A 14280-nucleotide genomic window follows, 5' to 3' on the forward strand; every position below is an offset into this window, starting at 1 on the left:
CCTAGGGATAATTCCACTCTAAATGTACCTCTAAATGTAAGAAAATAACAGAGAATGTTTAAAAAAAAAAAAAAAAAGAAAAGGCAAACTAAAACTTGACAGTAATAGGAGAAAAACTTTACCAACAAAATATTTTACATAGTTACAAGGAATAAAACATGAGTCCGTTGCAGAGATCACAGCTGCTAGCAAACTGTCTTTGTGAATAAATAATACTAATGCAAGGCAAGACTGAACGCTAGGAGCAGCACTCAGTGAATTAGCCTGACTTGCCCATCAAGATCTTCTTTCCTAGAGAATACTCCCCCCATTGGTGTTTTCCCAGAGGGATGCAAGCTCACGGCCACCAAGACCTGATTCTAAGGTCAGTAGGTACATTTTTTTTTTTTATGATTAATCAAGCCATAAAATCACTCCCTTCCTTTATCTCTCAAAACACTTAGTACCTTTCTTTTAAGTGAATCAATAGCACTTATTTTTCATGGTAATTTGTAATCTCAGCTTCTACCTTTGTTGTTACAGTCAGCAAACATTTAGTACCAGGCTTCAGAGAGGCCGATGTGAATATGATAGGAATGGTGCTGATTCTCCTGGACATTACTATTCAAGGGCAGAGACCAACCTTATGTAAAGTCAATTACACAGGTAACTAGTCCTAACTGCTGCACCAGAGAGATAATGCAGGGTGCTCAGAGGGGAAATGTGAAGTCTGGAGTGAGAAGAATGATCTTCATGAAGAAGTGAGCTAGGTTCTGAAAGATGAATAGGGGTTGTTAGTTGAAGACCCGGAGTCAGAATGTTTCAGATAGTGGCAAGAGGAAACCCACTTGCCTTGGAGCCCAGGGCTTCCCAAAGAGATCAGTGTGACTTGAGGGAACAGTGGGACAGGCTGGAGTGGAGAGAGGAGCTGCCAGCTTAGGAACATGGAGGCCATTTTAGGTGTGTGAGCTCTTGTCACAGCATGATGACAGCGATAACAATCATAAAACTGACAAGATCAGGTCAGATTCACTATTTTAGAATAGAGGCTATGCCCTGGGTTTTTTATAACTATTCCCCCCAAAATGCATTACTTCCTAGTGGTCCTAGTGATTCATTACTCTTTGAATGAATGACTCATTAATTCGTTATACTATTTTTCATCAATTAACACAACACTCAGATTTTATTTATCCATCTATGATGCCTGACCTCTGTGAAGGCATTAGTTTAGTTAGACTTGCAGCAAGAAAGAGTGAAACTCAAAAGAGGTGGAAAGTAAAGTACTAAGGAAATTTATCGTGCAGGAATGTGCATAGATATCTATGTAGACTGGCAGCTAATTCGATTATTGTTTGGGAACAAAATATGATTTTAAGATGCCATAACAGCTTTTCTGACAACACAAAAGCAAAAGAGATTAAACTGACAGCATTTCTTTCTGCATTACACACTGAGGTTTTCTGCTATAACCATCATTACAATTATTACAACTAATAGCTAAATATTAGAAAGTTTCTTCTTTGCTTATTTATTTATTTATTGGAAGAAAAGGGGGCTAAAAAAACCCACTTAATATTAACTGTATAAAAGAAATTTTACTTTATATTTACTCTGAACTTACTTTCAGGTAGAATCTCTAAACACTAGAGTCTATTTAGGAAGCCTGATTCCAAATGTACAAGAAGGTGGAAACTGTGAAGGGGTAAGAATCAATGAGACATAATGTTTTTGAGAAGTCACAGGCAACAATTTTAGTGTATATGTAAAATACTGCGGGACATATTTTAAAAACTAATTGGTGACCCTGTGATCCCCAGGAAGAAAATGAATAATCACTCAAGAGCTCAGGAAACACAGCCAGGTAGAGCTGATTACCTCCCTTGATATTAAATTGATGATTTTGTCTGAAAGGGGCCACCAGTGGGTCACAAGTCATTGCTTACCGAAGCAACGTAATTATACCTGCCTGTGCCTTTATAGAGCAGCCAGAGAAGAGTACCATATCCTCAACTCACTCTGAAGCTTATTTTGTTTCTAGTGAGTTGCTGGTGCCTGAAAAGAGTAGAAAATTGCCATTCTTAGTGCCCTGATTAATTAAAGTCCTCTTTAAAATTCCCTTGTTGCCAGAGTATAGTACAACGTTGGCAAAGATAGTGCTAAGTCTCTTGGCATGGCCCTGTGCCAAGGTGACCCCTTGGAGGATGATTAGCAGAGAGACAGTAGTTAAACCTTTGTACCCATTCAGTCCCAGGATTCTGCTGAAATTGGCAAACACTGTAGTGACTATTGTTTAAGGAGTAACTGCCTACCAGAAACTGGACTAAGGCAGCCAAGTTTTCTCACATAAGGCACCAAGTGACAATCACAGCTTCCCGTCAACCCTGACCTGGCTGAGAGTCTACCTGTGGTCCCAAAGAAAGAATATTACAAAAGCAATCCTCGGGTGGCGCCTGTGGCTCAGTGGGTAGGGCGCCGGCCCCATATACCGAGGGTGACGGGTTCTAACCCGGCCCCGGCCAAACTGCAGCCAAAAAATAGCCGGGCGTAGGGCGGCGCCTGTGGCTCAGTCGGTAGGGCGCCGGCCCCATATACCGAGGGTGGTGGGTTCAAACCCGGCCCCGGCCGAACTGCAACCAAAAAATAGCCGGGCGTTGTGGCGGGCGCCTGTAGTCCCAGCTATTCGGGAGGCTGAGGCAAGAGAATCGCTTAAGCCCAGGAGTTGGAGGTTGCTGTGAGCTGTGTGAGGCCACGGCACTCTACCGAGGGCCATAAAGTGAGACTCTGTCTCTACAAAAAAAAAAAAAAAAATAGCTGGGCGTTGTGGCGGCCGCCTGTAGTCCCAGCTACTCGGGAGGCTGAGGCAAGAGAATCACTGAAGCCCAGGAGTTGGAGGTTGCTGTGAGCTGTGTGAGGCCACGGCACTCTACCAAGGGCCATAAAGTGAGACTCTGTCTCTACAAAAAAAATAAAAGCAATCCTCTTCAGATAACCACAACTCTTTTGCTTCCTCATATTACACTTCTGTGAGTACTAATAACAATAGCAAAATTCATGGGCCATTTGTGTAAAGACAATGAATAGAATTGAAGAAGATTTAATATACACATGGAGTATATGTTGCTAAATAAATCCATTAAATTCAAATTAAATAACAGAGATTATAAAGTGTTAAATGGTAAAAGATATAAAGTGGAAAAGGTATGACGTGTTCAATGATAAAAACACTTGCCCATCGTTATATTTTAAGTCTATTGCCTAATTGTCCATGTTCTACCCAGTTGAAATGATTTTAAGTAACTCCAGAGTTCCTTGAGACATGTTTTCTTCATGGAGGAAAATAATTCTAATGTACCTTTCAGTAAATTATAACAGCAGAAATGATCCCATTATACCTGAAAGTCTTGATTCAATAATTTATCAAATTCAGTAAATAAACTCTATATGCAAAAATCATTAAAAAGTTTCAATTATAATCTTTCCGACTAAAAGTCAATATTCTAAAACATGACATTTTCTGTGTGAAATTTTGTACATTACTTCAAAGTATTCTTCAATTCAGATAACTACTGATTGTACGTTTAAAAGGAAAGTAAAAATGAAGAGACCAAGTAAGTAAAGAGGTTACAAATGTTATTGCTAACATCCTAGGCTGGAACCCAGGTCTCTTCAGTCATTTACAAAAATTTATCACTCCCTAGTGATGTGATAGACACTCTTCTAGGCACTTGGGAGAAGCACCCCCAGCTTGGGACAAACAAGACAAAAATCCTCCACCATCATGGAGGTTATACAGACTACTACTATATTATTCTTTCAAAATGTAAAATGTTTTCTTCCTTAGATGTTGTTATTAAAACCTACAACTCTGAATAAGAGAAACTTTTGGCATCGGTCTCATCCTAACATATGTATTAAAACACTCACCAGGGTTAAAAAGGTAATGAAACTGGTGACTTTTTTTGCCCATAAGAGAAAGGCTGGATGGCACTGCCACTTGTGTGTAAAGTTTTGGACAGCTAAGTAATACAGATTTAAATTAAAAATGACAGATGCACTGACTTGAAACAAAACGGTTGCTGAGGGAACTTTTATTCCTTTTAGCGCTATGGTTAAATATTAAATGGCTCATGTATTATTTTCAAGGTATGAATATTGTGACGATTGGTCAATGCTGTAGGTAGCAATCACCATGTTTCCCAGTCAGTTCTGTCATTGGAGGGATGGTTGCCTTATGGGAAAGATTTATAATAGTGATAATCTCAACTTGGTTTTTCCTCGATTTCATATTTGACCTCGTTGACCTTCCAAGTATAGTGAGTACTCCATATAACAATATGAAAATGTTCACCACGACTATATATATATTTAAAAGCAACAAGCTTTGACTCACTTTAAAGCATTGCAATTAACCTCCTTTTTTCCCCTGAAGAGAAAAGAATCACCATTGTTACATATCTGTATAAAAAATGAATTAGCACATCAACTGGATGTTTCCAAAAAGGCAGTTGTTGAGAAGCACAGATCTTCACACCATCATCTGACTTCTTCATTATTTACAGAAAGTGTGTGTGATTTAGATACAGACAAAAATGTAAGAAAAGTACATTGTAAGAAAATAATATTGTATCTCTTCCCCAAATTCTGCTCCCCATCCCCACATTGCCACCACCAAATAAATAAATAAAAAGTAAGCAAACAAATAAATCTACTTATTTCCTAAATTTTGACAATAATTAAACAGAATCATATGTATAGGAAAAAAAGATAAATACATAGCTCTCCTAATGAAGCACCACATGCTAAACCTCCAAAGGGATGACCTGGGCTCCAGTGGACAGCTGTAATCTTAGGTACATGCAGTGCTCGAAATTAGATTTATGAAAAAGAAAGTTTGTGGTCTAGTACAAAAAGTGTGGCTGGATACACAGTTAAAACACTAAACTAAAATTGGTATGGAAACCAGGGAAAAGTGAAAACAACATAAAAAAAAGTATATATTCTGCTACTTTATAAGGCAAATCTGAGTTCATTAACTTAAAATCAAGTCCTAAAATGTAAACTGTATTAAGTTGTTCTAGTCTCAGGTTGGAACTTTATTTCCTGTTATATATCACTGTGGTTTTTGATTTTTCATCTGTAGTAGTAACTTAACTTGCATTTCTTCCAAAATGAATTTCATGCTCAACTTGTTTTTCTTGATTAAACTTCCTTTAGCAGTCCCTAATATGTGTGCTATTGAAACTCATTAGTCCCATTCACACTCGCCTGTCATTTCTTTCTTTTGCCACACATCCATATATTAAAGTGCTCTGCTGCTATACATAGGAAGAAAATTAAATAATAAATATGGGACTTGAACGTTTTATGAGTGTCAGGATGAGAGAGTGCCTGCAAGGCCCATAAGGTTTCACACAAAAGAGGCATTACTGCTGGAGCTCACATGCTGACCCATCTCTGATCTATAAAGTCTGCAGTAATGGCAGCAGTAAAGCGTTTTGCCATTGACTAGGATTTCTCTTACACACAATGGAAATAGGCACAGAAGAGATTGACTGTTATAAAAGAAATTCATATCAAAATCCCCCCAAAGTTAAATGTCTAATAATTTCAAATGCCTGGAATGATTTACTAGTTTTCTCCCATCTCAGTTCAGCTTAGAGTTGTCAGTCTTTCTCTCACCCAGATTTGCTGCTTAATGTTTTTTTTTTTTTTTGGTGGGGGGGTTTGTTTGTTGGGGTGGTTACTTAAAAGCAGAGATAATTTACATTCTTTTATAGCAACTTAGCAACATGTGACTTTATCAACAAGATTTCATTAATAAGACAACCAAAGTACCCAAACAAACTCGTTACCATTAAGGAACCATTCTTAAAACCAGTTGAGAATGTTGTTATCCCACAAGATTAGGAGGTTAGCTATCTCAAGGTGTTTTAAATTATCATTTGAAAAGTAATAAAAAAAGTATAGCTTAGATTGATTGCGAGTGTTCACTGATTTTTTATTGCTCTGGCATTTTCAAATTTGAGATATTAATAATTTAAATTAATTGAAAGTTGGGTTCTTATTTATTTCTTAATAAAGCAAAAGAGATGGAAGCTTTACACTTTGGTGTGCCATGTGTCAAACTAACAAACTGCATTAAACCATTAAGAAAGAATCGCCCTTTTCATTTTGCTTTTAATTAAGAGCGTGTGGTAATTTCCTTAAAAAATTCAGTGAATGTAAAATAACATTTAATGTGGTTAATTGCATCAAAAATCACAGAACTAAGATCCATAGCCAATGTGTTAGCCTTTCCTGAATACTGGGCCACTCAGAACACATGGGAGGTTTTTGAGGGACAGGTGTATTTGTCAACCAGAGCTTCAGTGATGGCAGTATCAGTTTTTCCATAGTGATAAGCTTTGGGGAATTTAATCATTTTTCTTTTCACTTATATTAGGAACTGTGCTTGCAATTTTTAGGGTTGAGAGCTTCTATCCCTTTATCTAAAACTACCATATTTTTTTGTGTTACTCTGACACGTAATTATCATATCTGATGAAGGCCACCATGTTCTTTTTAATAATTATTACCAAAAACACATAATCTGGAGAAGATGGAGCTAAATGTAATTAACTTTCTAGGTGAACTCTACAGAGTTTTCCATCGTTCTTAGAGTGACCCACTCTCAGAGGGATCATTTCTCTAAATGTATACTTCACTATTCATTTACTGCCCATAGCTTCTAAAAAATTTGTAGGGCATAAGTTTTGTACATATTTGTTCACATTTTTAGGTCTTCCAAAGTGGATTTACTACCCACACAGTTCACCAACGTTTTGTGAAAGGACTGCTTGTAGAAACTGAGAACACAATTACCCCACATGATAATAATACCGAACAATAGGTCAAAATTTCCCCCTTTTCATTTTCACTGACAGAATGTAATGAAAGTATAAAAAAAATTCATTGTTTTTCACAGAAAAATACTGTCTGGCCACTACCAACGTTATGTTCAGCTAAGTCTTCCATGCTTGCATTTTGGCATGTGCAATGACACTGATTTAATGGTTTCAAAGTATGTAAAATAGCTCTTAAAAAAAGCTTCTTTTCTATGTTTTATATTCTCCATCCATATTTATATTAGCAGTCATATTCTTTACAAGCTCAAAAAGAGCAATTCCAGCCCACTTACCATTTACCTTCATTATTTATATGCTATTATCATTTACTATGTTATCTGCCACAGGTCATTTTTATCAATTTAATCTCTGTAAAAGATGTTGAATATTACTGGGCTGTGCAGCCAGAATAATTGGCTAGAGTGGACCAATACACAGAACATCTATTCTTCACATGAACCACGTGACTCACAACAGCACAAAAGAGGCAAAACTAGTCTCCCAGAAATCTCTTTAAAATTAACAATTTTGCTTGCAGAAACTATTTTGTGCTACTTCTATAATCTTTAAATAAGCATACGAAAAGTCTGTAGAAATAGGAAATATCTAATTTTCCACTTTAGAATTCTTGGGAGACAAAAGATTTATATTTTTCTACTTCATCTTCAAAATTAGATGTTAAGAAATGCACACACACACACAAATCCAGGAAGAAAGTTTGGTGAGACCCATCTTTTAATAACCAGAACGTCCCAAAATAAGTGCTGGAGAATGAATGTGCTTCAGATGACATTGAAGAGTTACCTTTTGACAAGTTCAGGGGTAATGGAGAGATTTGAAAGCTGGAACCGTAACGGTATCAGCACACGATTTCCAATCTGTAAGCAGAGACCCCTTAAAAAATACTTAACGGTCTTGTTCAAAATACAAGATGTACAAGGTGCAGTATTTTATCCTTTAACAATTATCTAGCTTCGTTTTATCTCAGTGCATTTGAATGTCTGAACATTTAAAATGTAACGAATTGGCCCCAAATAGAAAAAAGCCAACTAAAATTGTGACGCTGAAGTGTCAGAGCATTTCAAAGGGGAAATCGTATTAACACATTTAACCCATCTATATACACCCCTTAAATAAATCAGTCGCGAATATATAATTGTTCTGAAGCTTTGTGGACTCCAAAATTAGTTCAGAATAAAAAATGCTTGTCTGGATTCCAAAGCAACTTTTAGTTTCCTGAGTCAGTTAATAGTCACTTAGTGATTAATCAAAGCTGCAGCAACTGACTTCTTTCTGCAAATAAAAATGAGTTTTCCTGAGAGACAGACAAATTTTCAAACATTTTTAGACAGAAAAATGTAATTCCCCGAATTTCGCTGCAAGAAAATGTCTGAGAAGTTGACTGGCAGCTCTCAGCGGGGAGGAGAAGCCGGCCAGCGAGCAGGCGGCCCGGCAGGGACGCAGGGACACCACCGTCAGCGAGCGGCGGCCGGGCAGGGGCGCAGGGACACCTTGGCCAGCGAGAAAGCAGTCTCGCAGGGAAGCGGGGTCACCGCGGCCAGCGAGCAGCGGACGGGCAGGGGCGCAGGGACACCGCGGCCAGCGAGCAGCGGCCGGGCCTGGTCCCGCGGCTGCCGCGGTCTCGAGCTGGTCAACTCGGAGAAAGTTCCCTCGGACTGGATGGGGTAGTCAATGCGAGTGAATCACAAGGCCGCTGGTGTGGCCACTGGCTCTGCCGTCCCTACTCCATGCAGTGACCCTGTAACCCTTTAGCGTCTGGCTGAGAGAAGCGGGAGGCGGGAAGCGGCAGGAGGAGAGGCAAGGAGAGGAGACAGCATGAAAATGGCCAGTCCCCCGGCATGATTTCCCGAGAAGCCTAGACAGCCACAGACACGGAGCTGACGCGGCCGCCGGGTCCCCTCGGGCGATTCCCCCACCAGCAGGTGCACCCGGCGGCGCCGCCGCCTCTGCCTGAAATGTAGCTGGGAGAAGGCACGGATTCCGGAGGGAGGTCCCCACGGAGAGGTTTTCGGGGCAAAGTGGCGATCGTGGAGAGCTGCTTGGCTTCCCCCACCGACGCCACAAAATACGGCTTTTATGCCCAAGGAAGGCAGCTCCCCCGCGATCCCCCGGACGCGAGAGCAGGCTGCGCCCCCTTCTCTCCAGTTCCCTCCGCGCGGCGGCACCGACGCCCCGGCAGCCCCCCACCACCAGCAACAGCGTCCCGAACTTACCCTCGGTGAGACAAATCCACAGCCGGAGCCCCTTCATCGCCCCCAGCCCCTTCCAGTAATTCACGGAGACGGTTTCTACGCCAAGTCGCTGTCAAATTCAAGCCGGAATGGTCGAAGTATTTACCAATTTCTAGCTGCCTTTTTGAAATCTCCAGCACCCGGTGATTCTTGTTTCGGGATTCGAGACGCTTCTTCTTCTTTTTTTTCTTTAAGCATCCGCAACCCGGGCTTTGCCACCCCCTCCTTCTTATTCACCCACGGACACTTCCAAAACGTGTCGATTGATCCTTTTTTCTTTCCAGATGCAACCACGATCTAGAATCCTGGCGACCCAAAGCCACCTCCATAGAAATCCAACCATCAGGCAAGAAATACAAATGATCAAACGTTACTTCTTTCAGCTGCAATCAGATAATCCTACTAATCCAATAGATTCATCTCGATTGGAAATTGACCTCAAAAATGAATTCTCCGTGCTGGCGTCCAGTGGAACGATTTTGTAGCCCTGTTCGGGAGACCGAAAAACTGTGGCTTCTTTCTTTCCTTTTAAAAATCTTTTTTCGGATTCTAGGTGCACTGCTCGCAAAAAATGCCGAGGACCCTGGTTTTACCCTAATATAGGTTTCTACTTCAGATCGGTGCAGGATGAAAAATGGTACAAAGGTACCCCTAGTGGCCGGAGGCGATATTGCAGGTACTCGCTTTCTCCCATCCCCTCCTCACCTTTTTGCTCCCCCCAGTAGATAATGGGGGCTGTAGTGAGAAGTCAAACAGGACGACGGAACAGGAGGGGACTCCAATGGCACAGTACTACCTGAATACGCCATCTGATTTTTTCTTTAATGCTTAAAGACTGAATTTTCTGTGCTACTTTCTCTTCAGTATTCTATGTTGCTTTTTTTTTTTTTGTACAAAATTTTCCCCAATGGCACTTAGTAATTAAAATGCCAAGTTGAGGCAACTGGGTGATTTCAAAGCAATTGTATTTGTTTGCTTACGCTGCTTGTAGAAAAACACTGAACATTTTGTGTCCTTTAAAGAAATATGATTATGGACATTTTTTAAAGACAATCTTTTCTTATTTTGGACTTTTGATGTTCATTCAGTAAGGCAGGTGATAGCTTCCATGCGCCTGTAGTCACATGGTCGCAGGACCTAGAGGCTATTTTCTAGGCCTCAGTGTTGCTTACCTGCGTCCTTTGAAATTCAATGACCTCATGATTACCACTAATACTTTTTCTTTTTTTTTTTAACACTAGTATTTTTTGACAGGCTTCAGAGAAAGAGTCAAAGCAATGAATTTCAGGACTGTTTCGCTAAGCCATCTGAGCACACTTTGATTATCAAGGGCCTAGTAAACTAGAAAAGTTGGATTTTTGTAGATGCAAGGACTCCAAGATCTTCATTCTTCACTTAACTATTTAAGCGTTTTTGTTGCGCAAGCACTTAGGGGGTCAAACACCTTCCAGCATCCACTGGCTTTGTTATTAATTGGCTTTGTGACTTTTAGCAGTCACTTTTTGTTATACAGTTAATTTATCAATTGAAATTAAGGAGTAAAACCACATAAGTTAACAAATATACATCTTCCTCTAAGGAAGAGTCAAAATTGTAAATTGATCTGTAAAATGAATGTAATTATTATTAAGATTCCAGTCCAGTTCATCCTGGAACCTGAAAATTTAATTCTCAAATGTATTTGCAACAGCAACGGGTGACAAGTTTTCATTACAGTCTGAAAACAAGATTCTGGGAGTTTCTGTATAAACTATTAAGGCTTAATATAAAATGATAGTAATTAAGGTAATGTAGCTTTGGTTCAGGGATAGAAATTAGTCCAATGGAAAAGAATAGAAAAACTTAAAAAATTACTCATGCATTTGTGGAAACTTGATGAATAACAGGTGGCATTTGATGATTGTGAGGAAAAATGAATCATCTAGACATTAGATACAACATATGATAAAATGATAATGAACTGAAGTTCATTTCACACCTAAGTATGTATTTAACATAGATTAAAAACCTAAAGATGCACAGCAAAACTTAAAAACTTGGGCGGAGCCTGTGGCTCAGTGAACAGGGCGCAGGCCCCATATACTGAGGGCGGTGGGTTCAAACCCGGTGAGGAACTGCAACAACAAAAAAATAGCCCGGCATTGTGGCGGGCGCCTGTAGTCCCAGCTACTCGGAAGGCTGAAGCAAGAGAATCGCCTAAGCCCAGGTGTTGGAGGTTGCTGTGAGCTGTGACGCCGCAGTACTCTACCTAGGGAGACAAAGTGAGACTGTCTCTACAAAAAAAAAACAAAAAAATCTTTTAGAGGGAATTAGCTTTACGATTTAAGGTGCTGAGAAGGGTTTATTAAGCAAGATATAAAAATCCAAGTCTGTAAAAAAAAAAATGCTAAATTTGTTATATTAAAATAAAACATTATGCAAGTCAAAAAAGTCAAACCATGGCCTGAGAGAAGATATTTGCAATGGAAGAATTAGTATCCAAAATATGTAAAGACTTTTTATTAATCTGTTTTAAAAGATAAAAAATATGGAAAGAAGAATGGGCGAAGGAGATAACAGTTGATTGACAAAGGAAGAGTCTCAGTGCCCAATAAACATGTGGAAAAGGTGATACAATCTGCTTAGTCATTAGAGAAATATCAGGTACAATGATGAGACTTTCATTTACAGTTAGGATATTAGCAAAACCAAATATTGAGGAGGATGTGGAGAAATCATGGCAAGTACGTAATAATACTAGTTTAGAGAGTAGTTCCGCAATTTAATAATAGTTGAATATTCTTATGTCCTAAAATCCATTCTTTCCATTTTTAGAAATACTAATTGCATAATTACTTGAAAGAGGAAAAAAAGGAGGTGATCTGAAACCTTTAGATAAATAAGTGGGCAAAAAATTATAGAATATTCTTATACTGCAATATTAGAAGCAGCAACAAGAAAAATGAAAGTATTATAGCTACATGAGTGAGTATGGATGAATCTCAAAAATACATGTAGTGAGCACTACCTCTAAAAGCAGGTTGTAAAAAGAGCCTGTAGGATAGCATTTATATACAAAATTCAAAAATAGGCAAAATAATTATATCTATCACATGTGGGCACATACATATGAAGCAAAAGTATATCAACATGTGTGATCATGTTAAACATAAAATTCAGGGTAGAGGTTACTGCTGAGCGGAACGGGGGATAGTGGATTGGGAAGGCAACTGAATCTGCGGGGCTCTATTTCTCAGCCTGAGTCTTAAGGACAAAGGTCATTCTAATATTACTGTGTAACACTGGAATCTGTCCCTATGCCATAAATATTTCATTAAAATGAAAGACTTGGGCTAGATCATTTCTGTAAACCCTTACAGAATTATAAAATTTACTAAGTATATGTAGATATGAAAAAATAGTACAATGGCTCAGTGCTTGTAGCTCAGCGGCTTGGGCACCAGCCATATACACTGAGCTGGTAGGTTCGAATCCAGCCAAGGAATGCCAAACAACAATGACAACTACAACCAAAAAGTAGCCAGGCGTTGTGGCCAGTGCTGTAGTCCCAGCTACTTGGAAGACTGAGGCAAGAGAATGGCTTAAGCCCAAGAGCTGGCTGGGGTTGATATGAGCTGTTGATGCCACAGTAGTCTACCTAGGGTAATGTAGTGAGACTCCGTCTCAATAAAAAAAAAGGAAAAATAGTACAAAAATTTAAAATATCATTATATGATTTTCGTAGAGTTGTTTGTTTTTTTCTTTTTTTGAGATAGAGCCTCAGGCTGTTGCCCTCGGTAGAGTGCTATGCCATCATAGCTCACAGAAACCTCCAACTCCTAGACTCAAGCTATCCTCTTGCCTCAGTTGTTGTATTTTTATTAGAGATAGGATCTCGCTTTTTACTCAGGCTAGTGCCCAACCTGTGAGCTCAAGCTAGTCACCTGCCTCGGCCTCCCAGAGTGCTAGGACTATAGGAGAGAACCACCATGCCCAGCCTTTTTGTATAGTTTTTAAAATTATACTATTTTATTTTTCTAAGAAGCAGAAATATTGGTGCTTATTTATTTCTGTATTAGGATTTCCTTCTAGCAAGCAAAATCACCTCCCAAATGAGAAAAGTTGTGGTTAAAATATGAAAGAGGAAAAAATAACCATAATCCTCAACTAGGTCTTTCTTGCATGTCTTTTGATCTCACAATAGTAGCAGGGTTCTAATACTGTGAATCAGGCAATTGAATATGTTCAGTCTGACCAACTAGAAACCACCAAAGCCAGAATAGCTGTAAGGCAAACTACAATACAAAAGAAAATTCTCCCCAAGTATTTAAAATATGTATGTAAATTCAAATAGGGAGGCTTTGTAGATGTGAAATATGAGACGTGGGTATCTCATTTCAAAGTCTCTACACATTATTTTCTATAATTCAGGCAAAAATTGAGAAGTTACCAAATATTAGAAAAGAATTTTCTAGAAACCAATCACAGAAGTACAATGGGCAGTTAATAACACTCACTTCATCCTGGACTCATGAAAGATAAAGCCTGAGTTAATTGTCAAACAGTCAATTTGCCGCCATTCAGAAGAGATCCTGGAAATAACCAAAGCTGCTTTGTGATAAGGAAACATGAGATGCCAATTTAATTTCCTTTGATGACAGCACAGACAAGAGGGAAGAAGTAGATATAATATTTCTGAAATTTGGAGAGGTGGACATATTTTCTCAGCAACCATTTATTGAATTGCTCCTGAATACTGAGCACAGTTCAAAGTGTATCACAGGAGATTTGACTTTAAATCAGCCAACTACCTCAGATCCTCAGCTTGCTGTTGGTAATTGATTTGTTGTTTGTAAATGACAAGTACTTATTGTTATGAGGATACCAGCGTTCATCCCAACAGGTGTTAGATATTAATAGCGAACTGAAGGTTCATTCTCAGTGTGTGTCAGTGTGAACAAGTTGACAGGGAAAGACAGTCAATGGAGGAAGAAGAGTAAAAGGAGAAGAAGGAGGATAAGGAGGGTTAGAGGAAAGAAGGCTGAGGATAAATATGTGAACCAAATCCATTTCTCTCCCTGGGACTAACTTTACAGTCAGGATAGAAACTTAATCTTTGTATCCCTCATGATACAAATGATTAGCAAATAAAAGACTTAATATACCAAGCAATGAAATGAGTT

The sequence above is a fragment of the Nycticebus coucang genome, unplaced genomic scaffold (assembly GCF_027406575.1).
Source record: "Nycticebus coucang isolate mNycCou1 unplaced genomic scaffold, mNycCou1.pri scaffold_43, whole genome shotgun sequence".
Lineage (NCBI taxonomy): Eukaryota > Metazoa > Chordata > Mammalia > Primates > Lorisidae > Nycticebus > Nycticebus coucang.